This window comes from Dipodomys spectabilis, unplaced genomic scaffold, assembly GCF_019054845.1.
Source record: "Dipodomys spectabilis isolate Male_0828 unplaced genomic scaffold, ASM1905484v1 ptg000538l, whole genome shotgun sequence".
Lineage (NCBI taxonomy): Eukaryota > Metazoa > Chordata > Mammalia > Rodentia > Heteromyidae > Dipodomys > Dipodomys spectabilis.
This window is the reverse complement of record NW_024871215.1, coordinates 337,716-352,954: the sequence shown is the minus strand read 5'-3', so window position 1 is coordinate 352,954 and position 15,239 is coordinate 337,716. Positions and strand designations below refer to the sequence as shown.

Genomic DNA, 15,239 nt, shown 5'->3' with positions numbered 1-15,239 from the left:
ATAAGTACTTGAAAAGCCATCACCTTTGGACCTAGCTTTAAATTCTTCAAAGTATGATGAAATCTAAAATGAAAAAGACTTAAAATACTCATTGACAAAAAATTTGCAAATGTGAGCAATCGAACAAACAATATAAGTTTTTTCCCAATATACACAGAATTTTAGAGAAGTAATATCAATCGCATTTTTAGGAACAATAAGTTTTCCTAGTTACAAATAGTCAACCAAGGATATATGCCTGTATAAAGATTGCATCATTAACTACTTAAATTTAGAGGATACTACATGCTTCAACAGCACATCTACCCTAATTGCAATACAAAGTTTAACACGGCACTTGCACAAGGATGATATGAAAATTTGTGTAGTATTCCATATTTTTCATTCTTCAGATGCAAGAAATGAAAAACAGTTATTAAAAATTGATTACAAAAATACAGTTGTAACGATACATGTAATCCATTGAATTGAAAGTTAGTTTGACATCAATGTATTAAATCATCACCTTAGAAAGGCCTTTACATAGCATAACCTTTACAAAATTTTTGAAATTAGATAACATTTTCAATTTATCCCAAAGAAATAAAATACTATAAGGACCTAGGGGGAAAAAAAAGAATCTTAAACTATTTCTATATCGAATGCTATCTGAAATGACACATTTATTAATGAACCTATATATTATGAAACAATGTAGAATTAAAAGTATTATATCTAGGAGAGAATGAAATAGATTATGGATATTATACAAACAGAATACAGATTACTTTAAAATATCCTTTTTCAGACAAGCAACAGAAATATCTTTAGTTTCTGTATTACTCATTTCAACAGATAAGTTAAAATTATTTCTGATTATAAAAATCACAAACTCAAATCTTGAATACATTTTGACATCGAAGTTAGGCAATTCACTTGGAAGAATAGCATGGAATCCATGAATATTTAAAGTAAGATATTAATGTGGCTTTGTATTGTGAAAATATTTTGTATGGACACAAAGATGGATAGGCATTTTTGAAATTTAAGAAACTTAACCAAACCATTATGACTTAGGAGAAAAATTTTTGCAGCCTTCCACATCTTCAAAGAGGTGATACATACTTGACCTTTTGGCAATATCAAATGCAGCTTCTTCCAAGTTGTTCTTGACCTGGTTTGATATAATATTTCAATAGAAGCAGATCCAGCGTACCTTTGTTATTTCTATTCCCAGCAGCAAGATGCAAGGTTGTCAAGACTTCTTTAGTTTGGGCATTGGTATCTGCATCATGATGCAATAAGAAAGAAGCCACTCTGGTATTATTCCACATATAAGCACTATGTCTAAGTATCTAATGTAGGCTTCTGGATGAAGAGAGCTATACTCATCATCATCCCTAGTATTCACATGAGTGGCCTTTTTGGAAAGTAGTCTCTGCACTGTAGTAAGCCGATTATTTTCAACAGCCCAATGAAGAAATTTGCTTGGACACTTCTCTATTTTTTTCTAGCAAATGATACCATTCCTCACTTTTTCATCTAGTTCCTTGTCTTCATCAGAATTGCCTAACTAGAGACTTTGAGTACCAGTGGGAATGAGGTGTACATGTATTCCCCAATAGTTCACGTTGGTTGAAGTAGTCAGAAAAATCCAGTGAATTTTCTACTTCTGTTTTTTCACCATGATTTTTTTCTCTTTTTCCATTTTTACTATTTGAAATTATTCTAACTGGAGAATAGGGAATGCATAGAGAGCAGAAGAAATAAATCCAAAAACAATCTTCACAGAAGCAAATTCTCAGAGCTATTTCATGACTTTGCAAAGGATAAAGTGGCTGAAGTTAGTATAAATTTAGAAGTATGAAAATGAGAGGGGGGACCAAGATGGCAACAGGGCAGTAGGGAAACGCCACAGCTCTCCCCAACCAAAAAGAGAGTTAGAGTTCCTAAGCTTAACCTCCCCAAGAGACCGACAAAAACAAAAAGATGAACACCCAGAGAAATAAAGGAGGTGGAAAATAACAAAAAAGAAAGAGAGAAAAAGAATTTCAGAACAGAGAAGCACGAAGACTCCACCTCCAGTGCTTACTGGTGGCAAGCAGCGCAGCAGGGGCTGCTGGAGTCCCAGAGAAAAAGGAGGCTGCCTGCAAATCACCCACGCAGAAGGACTTAAGAAAAGAAGAAACAAAGAACTTCCACTCCTCTGGTCGAACCACTATTAAATAACCCCATGCTGCTGATCACATGTATGGTGTATATGTGTACACCATTATATGTTACAGACCGTGATAGACAATTTGCTCCAGGAAAGCTACAATGAGTTTGTGACTTTAAATGAGCATCATCATCCCAAAATACTGTGAAAATTGGCAAATTTTGTAATCACTTAATTACAAAAAAAAAAAAACAAAAAAAAAACAGAAAACTACAAGTGGAGCTATGGCTCAAGTGGTAGAGCATGAGCCTTGAGCTGAATTGCTCAGGGACAGCTGCCAGGCCTAGAGCTCAAGTCCCACGACTGACAAAAAAAAGAGAGAGAGAGATCTTTCATGTGATGGATTCTAACATATTTATAAAATTATGTTTTTATTGCTTTGTATGTCCCTCCCCCATGGTATAACCCTTGTTTTCACTATATATGAAGTTGATGTATGTGGAGAAGGGAAAAAACAAATCATTAAAACAGAGATACAGGAGGACCCATTTCAACAATGAGATGTACAAGTCTTTATGTCGAAAAAAGAACTTTACAACTTTGGTTGGGGGGACGGTGGGGAGGATACGAAGGGATGGGAAGGGGAAACAAAGGTAATGTGCTCATTATCTTACCCATGTAATTGTTACTCCTCTGTGCAGTATTTTCACAATAAAAAGAAGTATGAAAATGACAAAAATGTAAAAAGATATTCATATATTTCATTATATAACCCAAACCAGAAAGCAAATGTTGTTTAGATGATTTCTTAAAACATAGTCTTTCAGAAGCTGGGAAGGTGGCTCAGTGGTAGAGTGTTTGCCTTGCATGCATGAGGTCCTGGGTTTGATTCCTCAGCACCATAGAAGAAGAAAAAGACAAAAGTGGTGCTGTGGCTCAAGTGGTAGCACCATCTTTGAGCTGAAAAGCTGAGGGACAGCACTCAGGCTCCAGAGTTCAAGCCCCACAAAAACAAAAACCAAACCAAAAAACTAAACAAAACACAGCTCTCACATTTGTAGCCTCAATTCTGTAAAGACACTGCTTCAGCCTAGGACTAAGATTTTAAGTGTATACATTTATCAACACTTCTGATTCAGATTTCTACTTGAGAAAATTTTAAATCAATATTTTGTTCTTAATTTTTCTCTTTGTATATTCACATGCATCAATAAAAAATGGTGTGGAGTAGTAACATTCTCAAAGTACCTCCTGATGATGAGTTATGAAAAGTTGTATTCCATTACAAAAAGGAAAATAATGCTACAAATAAAGAAAACCAATAATTAATTATTAATGTTTAATAAAATAAAAACCAAACACCAGTGTTTCCAGTTTTTGAAGTGTTCTACATATTAGATTTTACTATTTACTCATATTCCTGTACATTTAAAACTGGCTAAGATTATGATTTCACAAGAGTTTTGTAGGCTACGGGTAGCCTTTAAAGTTACCCACTAAGGTTACTCTTTCTTTATGGCTCATCTCATCATTTGTATATGGCTTATAACATCATTTGTTTCTCACTAACATATAAAAGAAGCCCTCAAGTTTTAACAGAAACTGTGTAGTTAAAATCTTAACTCTTCTCTCTCTTTCTTTACACAGACTTTGTAACTTCTCATAGTAAAGTTTCTATAAACTCTGAAATGTACATACTTAGTAGTATATGTCTGCTACCATAAATCTTAAATACTTTATGGAAAAGTTTTATGACCTGCCGAACAGTCTTAATTTTGGCATATATAAGCAAATTCCCAAAATTAAACATATTTAAAACAATAAAATTTTTAACAAACCTTAGGACTTGCTACAGTGCTCATTATGACAGGTGCCATGTATAGAATAATTGAATTTCTACTCTTACACATCTCTTGAACAACAAATATCTGGAATTATTTTGTTTTTGACATATCTAACTTGACTTTATTCTTAAATGTTTGCTTACATAAGAAATATATGGTTCTAAAATTTCACGACAAGTCTTTTGAACTTATTTTTGTTGAATTTTCTAGTTTAGGAAAATCAATTCCACTTTATGTATAAAAAATGTTCCGTGCTCAGTTTGGCAACACATACACTAAAATTGGAAAAATACAGAGAGAATTAGCATGACGCCTACGCAAGGATGACATGCAAATTCATGAAGATTTCCACATTTTTACAACAACAGATGCTGGAGGGTATGTGGACAGAAGGAAACCCTACTCCATTCTTGGTGGGAGTGAAAACTTGTTCAAGCACTTGGAAAGAAGTATGGCGGTTCCTCAAAAGATTCCACATAGAGCTCCCCTATGACCCAGCAATCCCACTTTTGGGCATTCATCCAAATGATCAAACAAGACCATACTATAACTACCAGCACAGCTATGTTTATTGCAGCATTATTTACCATAGCTAAGATAGGGAACCAAACCCGATGCCCCTCAGAAAATGAATGAATCAAGAAAATTTTGTGTGTGTGTGTGTGTGTGTGTATGTATTTTCCTATCTATCTTTCTATCTTTCTATCTATCTACACATACATATATATGTATATATGTTTGTATATATGTATATTTATATACATAAATATAAATATAGATTGGAATGTATATATATGTAAGGTATCCCTTACTTGCAATAAATAATATAAACAGAAAACTGGGATAAGCAGAAAAGATCAAAAGCTATATGCATATTACTAAATAAGATGATGTTAAGCTAAATGAACCCTAAGATAAGGACAGAAGTGTTTTTTTTTTATTCTTTCTTACTGTTGTTTCTAACATATTTATAATGTACAATGTGATTTTTTTTGTTTTTTATTTGGTCCTCCCGCACAGTATAAGCCCTGTTTTCACTGGATTTGATGTTGGTGCACCTACATCCTGAAAATACACTTCTCTAATTTGGGGAAAGAAAGGGAAAAATCAAAATGCTTAAATTGAGATAAAAGTTGAGCCATTGTAACAATGAGATGCACAAGACAACATGTTGGGGGGTGTGGTGGTGTGGGGATGAGAAGTGTACATGTGGAGGTGGAGGGGAAGGGATGGTGGGGGGAAAAACAAAGGAGGAGGTAACAATGCTTGATAAGAAATGCACTCATGACTTTGCTCATGTAACTTTAACCCCTCTGTACAGTACTTTTACAATAAAAACCATTAGAAAATGTTCTGAGATGGAAGAGTTTATTTTATTTTACCCATATAATATTGTTAACAAAGAAATTAATGGGGGGGGAGGATTGGGTGGGGGGCCGGGGGGAGGCTGGGAAGGGATGGGAAGGGGAAACAAAAGAGGAGGCTACAATACTTGATAAGAAATGTGCTCATTATCTTGCCCATGTAATTGTAACCCCTCTGTACAGTATTTTCACAATTAAAACACACACACACACACACAAACAAAAAAAAAGAAATTAATGGAAAAGACTGACCCAAAGATATTTTGAGTAAGTGTGTGATTGTGTGTGTGTTGTGTGTGTGTGTGTGTGTGTGTGTGTGTGTGTGTGTGCATGCCTGCATGTTGGTGTGCTCAGAGTTTTAACTCAGGGCTTCATGGTCTCGCTAAGCCTTTTCTCTCTAGATTGGTGAGCTACTATATGAGCTACAACTCCATTCCTGGACCTTTGCTAGTTTATTTAAATTTTGGAAAAATAATCTTAGGAATTTTTTGGCCTGATTGGCTTCCAACTCTTATCCATAATTCTCAGGGTTCTGAGTAGATATGCAGAGTAAACAGGATTACACGTGTGACCAACCATCACAATGCTTTCAGAATAATTTTAAAAGTAGAAAAAAATTTACTTCACGGGGGGACTGTTTTATCATTTCCTACTTTTAAAGCATTTTGGAGTGATTATATGTGAATTTATTTCATGTTGCGATTTTTAAAAGAGAGTAAGTGATAGTATTTAAAAGTTTTAGTACTTTTTTAAAAGAATACTGGAACTGTGGGACAGAAGAAATTTGCCTCTCTTTGGACCTCAATTTGTAAGCTCAGCTCTGTGCACGATAACCCAATGTCACCAACACAATCTGTGTTGAAGACAAAATGTGACAGAAAACAATTACCATGGGCAATAATTGCTATGCTATTATTTATTGGACAATATGAATATTGAATTGAGAGTGTAAGAGAATGGAGATATTTCACCTACCGTTTTTGTATTGCTGAAAGGCTTTTGGAAACTTTGACTCATTTCCTTCCTCACTGTGTGTCTTTGGGCCATGCACTTAGTGACTTTAATTACAATTTTTCTCAACTCTAAAATGGTAATAACATTAGCATCATAGCAAATGTTTTCTTAAGAACTAAGAGACATAAAACTTGTGAAATACTTAACATAAATTACTAATGAACTTTGAGTTTAGCCAGCAGTTTTTTTTAATACTAAACAGAATGTGCTATGTATTACAGAAATCAATACATGTAGTGAGCCACCAGAAGTAACGTTATCTATTGACTCTGCTGTGCTTCCAAGGAAGCCAGGTGGATAACTTCTCATGCTGTAAATCAAACTGCTTATCTTATGTCTTGATAGTGCTAAACTATCAGTGTCAGAATAATGAAGGAATTGTAGACTGAGTTAAGGTCCATATGAAAATGTTCAAAATTGATAAAGCCTAAAAGTAACTAAGCAGTATATTGTGTTTTTCATTATTTAAGTTAAATTGCAAAGAAAGGGAAGACCTAGAAGAATGAATTCTCTTTTTGATAACCTATCATAGGTCCTTAGCAGGATGAACTCTTTCCTCATTCTTGTAGAGGCATCATCAGATGAGAGGAACTCTATTTTTTGGTTGCGTCTTTCAATTTATTCTTCAGTTTGAAATCTGAACTACATGAGACTGAAAGAAACCAAGGAAAATTAGACACACAGGCTTTGGAAAAAGCAATCAGAGTAAAATAAACTAAATACATATAGCCTTGTAAAATGTCGCATCTACCTCGACCAGCAAGGAAGACACGACCCGGGATTCTTCTCAAAGCAGTTTATTCAGGAACCTTGATTATTAGCTTCTTCTCTCGCCCCGCACCCGCACTCCGGTTATAAACCTCCTGGATGGCCAATCCCGAGGTGCCACGTGGCATATACCAATAGGGTCGCAAACACGGAAGCAAACTAGGAGCCAAGTCATAGCCATATAAGGAGTTGTTTTTCACAGAGAGCACTCGCCATCGGGAAGGCAGAAGGCGGAAGCCAGCGCCATCTTTGGCTTGGCCGTGCCATGCGGCCGCACCATCTTTGGTCGGCTCCCGCAGCTCTCCACAGCTCCCCCTTTTTGTTTTATTAAGCGACAGGTAAGAGTAGAGGTTGGGCCTCTGTCTAAAACATTAATGAGAGGACCTTGCACTGGTCTTCGCCTGAGGGGCGCGCTTCCCCCAGTGATGACCAGGCCCGTCCGATGCCTTTTTTGCAGAGGTGGGATCTTGGGCATCAACCCACTTGCAGCCCAACATGCTCTTCTTGGGCTCACGCCAGGAAGTGATTCCCATGTGCAGTGCGTTTGCCCAAGTGCAGTGCGTTTGCCTTACACCCTGTGCTATTCCGTTAACGTGGCAAGCCACGCGTGGGGGGACTGTCCGGCCTCAATGGCAGTGAAGGCCTGGACCACCATAGCCATACTCCTGTGCTGCGAGCTCCTAATCCGGCATATGCACCACAGGCACAGCAAGATCACCAATGCCAGGATACCGATAAGGGAGCCTAATCCCGCCCACTCCTTCAAATGATCCACAGCTGTCAAAATCCAGGAGGAAACATCTTGTAACAGGGCATCATCCATCCGGGTGGAGTTTACCACGACAATGGCCGATCGTAGCTGCAACATCAATTGGTCGAATTCTCCCGTCCAGTTGCCTAAAAGATAACTTGACAGTTGTTTAGACAAATTTGCTGCCTGAGTATAGTTATAGTACTGAATAGCAGTAATACAAAGCCCTTCATATTTTTGAATACATCCCAGCTGAGCCAACTGCCACATGATATCAACCTGTTCCTGCACAAGATCAATCCTTTGGTTTAACAGCATCAGTCCTCCTTTTAATTGTGCAAAGGCCACTTGTTGTAAATCCAGAGCTCTGGCTGTAGTAGCCGACAAGTTATTTAGAGTCTGAGCCGTCTGCACAGTATGTGACATGGCGACAGCGGCAGCCATCGCACCCGCAGCAGCTACAGCTATAGCAGTTACAATGGCCGCAGTGATGCCAAAATCTCTCTTATGCCTAAACAAGGTTACAGCTTGAGAAGCATCTACTGGCACAGGCACCCAACGCGGAATGCGTGTAACTATGGCTAACGGATACTGAGAACTCCAGCAGGTAGCATAATAGCAGGTTTCATTAGTGCAAGCACACACATCATCTGAGCATATAGAGATGTTGTTAATTACCAAAAACACAAAAGGGGAAACCACACACACGGGGGTAGGCTGATAGCTGATTACCGTATAATTTTTACTGAAACGACAATTGGCACCTATAGTACGGGCAGTACTAATCAAATTACAAGTCATGTTTGCTATAAAAAAGTGACCCCCTTGCAGCATAACTATAGGTTCAGCCTGCAAGCAACTTCCATTAAGACCACATAACAGCCAATTATTAAAGGGATTAATTCCAGCCCTAAATTGTACACTAGCATCAGACAAGACATTAGGGGAAAATGAAAAACGCTCAGACTCATCAGCCCAAATAACCTGTCGTGATTGGCAACCTGTCCAGGGCCAAGCCTCCCCCATACGGTCAGGCAGGCAAAAAGGGGCCCATTTAGGTTGTTTTACAGGCCACGGGTCTCTGCTTAACTTTAAACTTTCATAATATCTGCCTAAAACAGTACCAATGAATCCAGTAGCATTTGTCCAAGCCTCAGTTGATCTCGGATTTCCATACCAATATCTAACATAAGCAGCTGGGGAACGAGTGAAGGCTATGTAACTACCATTAAGGGTCACATCACTTAAGCGAAAGCATAACGTGCCCATCAAGTTAATTTTTCTAGCTTCACCAACCCCTGCCATTTCTTTATCCTCTGGGTAAAAGGGAAGGTTAAGAGTCTTATTTGTGGTGAAAAACTTAGGGAAAAGAGAGGCGTCATGTCTCACGGGCATGGGCCTCGGGAATGCAGACAGTATCCCCCACCTCGGTACCGCCTGTCCCTGTTGGATCATCAGGAGCTGTATGATCAGCAACGCAATCTTTTGTTTCTTTCGGGTTTCGTTCATCTTGGACTCGCCGCACAAGTCGTTCAGGCACCCACACTGGATCCGAACGATTCTGAGGAAAAACACAAACAGATCCTCGTGCCCATACCAGCACGGGGTCAGGCCCGTTCCAGAGCCCGGTGAGCACATCCTTCCACAAAGCCGATCCTAAGGCCGAAGGAGTGGAACTGTTATGCCTATCCGCCGCTGAGCGACCAGCGTTATCCAAATTCAAAAAATTTAGGGTGAATAGTGTCATGGCTATTCTTTGTCTTGCCGTAGCCATCAGGGGTCCAGCTCCCCCTTTTTGTTTTTGTAACATTTCCTTGATAGTGCGATGAGCTCTTTCCACAATTTCTTGCCCTTGAGGGTTATAGGGCAGTCCATGCACCAGGGAAACACCCATTTGAGTGCAAAAGGAAGCAAAGCGCTGCCCAGTATAGGCTGGACCATTATCAGTTTTTAGCTGTTTTGGCATTCCCCAGGCTGCCCACACTTCCAAGCAGTGAGATATTACATCAGTAGCCTTTTCTCCTGACAGGGGGGTGGCAAATACAACACCCGAAAAGGTGTCAACAGAAACATGTAGATATTTTAAACAGCCAAATTCAGATACATGAGTTACATCCATCTGCCATACTTGTAAGGGTCTTAAACCACGTGGATTAACTCCAAACGTAGGGGGCTGATGGTAAATAATACATTGGGGGCACTCCTTTATCACTTGATGTGCATCCGCTCTAGAAAGGGAAAAGCGACTTTGTAAAGTCCTGGCATTTACATGAAATTTGGCATGAAAATCTTTTGCTAAGTCAACAGAAGAAGCATGGAGCGCCCACTCAGCACGAGTGTACGCATCAGTCAAGGTATTACCTTTTGTCAGTGGCCCTAGGAGGCCCGTATGTGCTCAAATATGCATTGGAAAAAAGGGTTCCTTGCGTTTCCATATAAGGGATTGTAACAAGGTAAAGGGAGCTAGAACAGAACTGGTAGCCTTTATTGTACCAACCGCTTCCAATATTTTTAAAGCATTTATTACATAGGCTGAATCTGATATTAAATTAAAAGGACAGGGGAAAGCTTTAAATACTTCAATTACAATCATCAACTCAATAATCTGTGGGTTACCGGGGACAAATTGATGCTGCACGGGGTCTTGGTTACCTGCAATGTATGCCCCGCATCCTGTTTTGGAGCCATCCGTAAATATGTTTATAGCCCCTCTAATAGGCTTTTGGGCAGTTACCTTTGGAAAAATCACTGGATGTTCCTTTACAAATCTTAGTAGGGGGTCTTTGGGCAAATGATTATCAATAACTCCTGGAAACGTGCATCTCAAAATGGACCAATTATCAATAGTGGCACATAAAGTCTGAACTTGGTAGGCATTGTAAGGAACAATGATGGAGTGTGGATAAACTCCAAAAAATTGTAAACTCTGTTGAATTCCTTGTAGAGCTAAGCCCGCTACTGCCTCAGGGTAATATTCCAGCGCCTTTCCGGGGGAAACATGAGAATGTAACCACATCAACGGCCCCTTTTGCCAAAGTACCCCAGTTGGTTGGGCTTCAGTAGGAAGAATGCATAAATCAAAAGGTTGGCCATCTTGTAGCCTGTTTAAACAGGCGGCACTTAAAGCCTCCTCCACCCTTTTAAGAGCAAATCGGGCACTCTCAGTCAGGTCTCGTGGGGAGTTTAAATCTATATCTCCTTTTAGCATGTCAAATAAGGGTTTTAATTCATAATTTGGAAATTTTAAATACCCCCTTATCCAATTAATATCCCCCAACAATTTTTGAAAATCATTTAAAGTCTTTAAGTTATCTTTTCTCAGGGTCAATTTTTGAGGCACAATCGACCTGGGATGTATCTTAGCTCCCAGATTCTCCACCACTCTGCCTGTTTGTGTTTTTTCTGGCGCCGGATAAAGACCCTGTTTTCTTAAGGAAAGAACCAATTCTGCATAGGCCTTTTGTAATCCAGCCTCGTCCTTATGAGCTAACAAAATGTCATCCATATAATGGACCACCCTGAGTTTTGGATGCCTTTTTTTAACAGGAGCTATAGCCCTGCCGACAAACAACTGACACATAGTGGGGCTGTTGGCCATACCCTGAGGCAGCACGACCCACTCATATCTTTGGTCAGGTTCCTCATGGTTACAAGAGGGCACAGTAAAAGCAAAGCGCTCACAATCAGCCGAATGCAAGGGGATAGAAAAGAAACAATCTTTTATGTCTATTACCATAATAGGCCAATGGGCAGGAAGTGCAGAAAGCAAAGGTAACCCTCTTTGTACAGGGCCCATAATTTGCATCTGTGCGTTTATGGCACGCAAATCATGAAGTAATCGCCATTTACCTGACTTTTTCTTTATCACAAATATTGGAGTATTCCATGGTGAAACTGAGGGTCTCACATGACCCAGGGCTACTTGTTCTTCTACCAGTTTATGAGCGGCTAAAAGCTTTTCGGAGGATAGAGGCCACTGAGCTACGCATACCGGTTCCTCCGTCTTCCAGGTAATGGGAATTTGATCCTCAGCGGCCCCTATGAAAAACCCAGCCCATGTCTATCAAGTTTTTGGTGGACATCAAGAGGCTCTTTACAGCCTTGCAAGTTTTTTCCCAGTCCTTGTCCTGGGCAGTAGCCCATTCGTAACATCATTTCCTTTGAGGTGGGAGAATATTCATTACTAATGCAAAACCCCATCTCTTTTAGTAAATCTCTACCCCACAGGGAGACAGGCAATTCTAAAACATAAGGCTGGATGTTTCCAGAGTGTCCTTCTCCATCCTTCCAGTTGAGGGGTCTTGCACTTAAGTCAGGAGCTTTGGCATAGCCTAGCCCTCTCAGGGTTTGTTCTGAGGCCTGTAATGGCCACCCTTTTGGCCAATCCTTTTTAGCAATAATGCTACGATCGGCCCCTGTGTCTAATAGTCCTATAATCTTTTTTCCTTCAATCTCCAGCTCAAGCATGGGTCTCTGATCTAAATCCAGAGCTAGGTACACTGACTCAATTCCAGAGGAGCCAAAACCCTTTTCACCTCTCTCAGACTGTATGGCAGGAAATTTTTCATGTAGGCTAGGTAAGAGTAACAATTGGGCAATTCTATCTCCAGGGGAAATTGCTACAATGCCTTTTGGGGCTTCTACCATAATTTTAACTATACCTGTATAATCTGGGTCAATAACTCCTGGGTGAATTTTAAGCCCTCTAAGGGCAACAGAAGACCGGCCAATTAGTAACCCCACCGTGCCCCGTTCTAAAGGACCTTGAAAATCTGACTCTATTAACTGAACACCCATTTGTGGGGTCAATACGAGTCTGGTGGTGGCACGGAGGTCCAGTCCCGCTGAGCCTGTAGTGGCTCTCCGCGGTTCTTGGGATGTCTCAGGGTGGGCCATCCTTCTTGGGGAATTTCCTCGTTTGAGCTTTCCATTGCCCCATACATTTGCGGGCCCTGGGGACGGGGGCCCCTCTGCCTGTTTTTTGGCTGCGTGATGAGGCCCAAGGGCTGGCCATTAGCATCTCTGATGGATCTACATTCATTGGCCCAATGCTTTCCTTTTTTACATCTGGGGCACAGCCCTGGCTGTTTACCTGTTGGAACTCCTCCAACTCTTTCGGGTCCTTTTCTCTCTGGGCAATCTCTCTTGAGATGACCAGCCTTGCCACACCTGAAGCATACTCCAGATGTCGCTCCAGAGTTTCTCCCCCGCCTATTTGAATACTGTAGTACTGCAGCGGCAAGGCCTGCTTTAGTTAGAGGTCCTCCCAGCTCTCTGCACACTTTCATCCAGGCCTCCAACCCTCTATGTTTATGTAGGGTAATGGCGGCTTTACATTCTTTGGTGCATTGCTCATAGACTAATTGTTTTATAAGAGGCATGGCCATGTCAGGGTCCCCAAAAATTTTGCCTTCTGCTTCCACCATTCTGGCCACAAAATCTGAAAAAGGCTCAGTAGCCCCCTGCAGGATCTTGGTGAGGTTGCCACTAACTTCCCCTTTATTTGGTAGTGATTTCCACACCCTAATGCAAACATCATTTATCTGTTGATACACTTCAGGGGGATATCCTATCTGAGCATTAGCAAAGCGATCTTGTCCTAAGAGCATATCTCTGTCCCAAGCCGGGTTTCCATTTACTTGATTGATGGCTGCCTGTTCACTACAAAATTCCAGCATAAATGCCCTCCAATCCAAGTACTGGCCTGGACTCAAACATGCCCGTGCTAGGCTTGCCCAATCAGAGGGAGTCATGCAGTATCTCTTTATAGCCTCCACTTGAGCTATGGTAAAAGAGGCTGTAATCCCATACGTCCGAACAGATTCAGCCAGGGACTTAATTACTTTAAATTCTAGAGGCTCATGAAATCTCTGTTGATTACCGTCTTGAAAAACTGGGAAGGCGAGTTCTGCTCGGGCAGTCCGCCAAGTATCCGGGCAAAACGTATGCCCATTGGCTCCATGTTGATATGGAGGAGGACCTAAGGGGACTTGACCGGAAGTTCCTTTTACGTCATCTAAAGGGGACTGACCAAAAGTTCTTTCCACATCCTCATTAAGCACAGGTTGGCTTAGCTTATGTTTTCCCTTTTTTATACGACTCCTTTTCATCTGTTGAATAAGTGCTCTCACTTCTTCCTCCTCTAACTCACTGGAACTTTCTCTTTCCGATTTCAGCTCAGACAGATCTGGGTATAGTTGCCCCCTTTTGCCCTGTCTACTGTCTCCCTTTTCACTGATCGCCTTCTCTGACCTCTCCTCCTGTAACTGCTCCAGTGCTGACTGTCCATTTTCTATAACCTCACAGCAGCGCTGGTCCTCCAGGCAGCCTCTTATCAGTTTCCAAATGGTGCGGACTCCTGCCTTTAATGTGCCCTGTTCATAAGCAAAGTCCAAATCCCTCCCTAATTTTTCCCACGAGGCTACTGTAAGGCTCCCGGACACTATGAACCAAGGAGCTACAACATTGCATTCTTCAAGGAAACTCTGTAAAACACCCTTCTTAAACTTTAGTCCTTTTGAGCGTAGGAGTTCATTCAGGGCCAGAAAAATTGGATGAGACGTCGCGGCGCCCATCTTAGTTATAAAAATTTTATCTTCTTTTACTCCCTTTTTTATTTTTTATATTTATATTCTTACTTTCACTTTAGGCCTTTATTTTTTCCCGGGTTTCCGCTCTCTCTTTATCTACAGAGAAGAGCCCCGTATTATGCCCACTTTAATCGCGGATTCCCACTTACCTGGGAACTTACTGGTGCACCACCCTGACTGCCAAGAGTTCTGGATCCCTTGTGGAGTTAGTTCCCCGTACGGGCCACCACTTGTCGCATCTACCTCGACCAGCAAGGAAGACACGACCCGGGATTCTTCGCAAAGCAGTTTATTCAGGAACCTTGATTATTAGCTTCTTCTCTCGCCCCGCACCCGCACTCCGGTTATAAGCCTCCTGGATGGCCAATCCCGAGGTGCCACGTGGCATATACCAATAGGGTCGCAAACACGGAAGCAAACTAGGAGCCAAGTCATAGCCATATAAGGAGTTGTTTTTCACAGAGAGCACTCGCCATCGGGAAGGCGGAAGGCGGAAGCCAGCGCCATCTTTGGCTTGGCCGTGCCATGCGGCCGCGTCATCTTTGGTCAGCTCCCGCAGCTCTCCACAGTAAAAGGCTTCACTAAATTGAGTTATATAGTCTCAAGCATAAGCAAAAATGATTTAAGCAATATCATGTTATTGAAAATTGAAAAATGTTAGGTGTTGCTCAATTTTTTCCTTTCTACTACCTGGAATGTATTATTGATTTTGTATAGAGAGATTAAAGATGAGATTAACAAGGAACTTGATTAAAAATCGATAAAAGTTCT

General features: G+C 40.7%; 1 non-coding gene and 1 pseudogene across 1 annotated transcript; both read left to right on the top strand.

Annotated features, from left to right (window-relative positions):
• The first annotated feature begins 285 nt into the window (after positions 1-285).
• LOC122099823 lies at positions 286-382 on the top strand (annotated as a pseudogene).
• A 3,850-nt stretch (positions 383-4,232) lies between these two features.
• Positions 4,233-4,339, top strand: LOC122099820. Its single transcript, XR_006146011.1, has one exon. It is a non-coding gene; the product is annotated as a U6 spliceosomal RNA (small nuclear RNA).
• Positions 4,340-15,239: the final 10,900 nt, after the last annotated feature.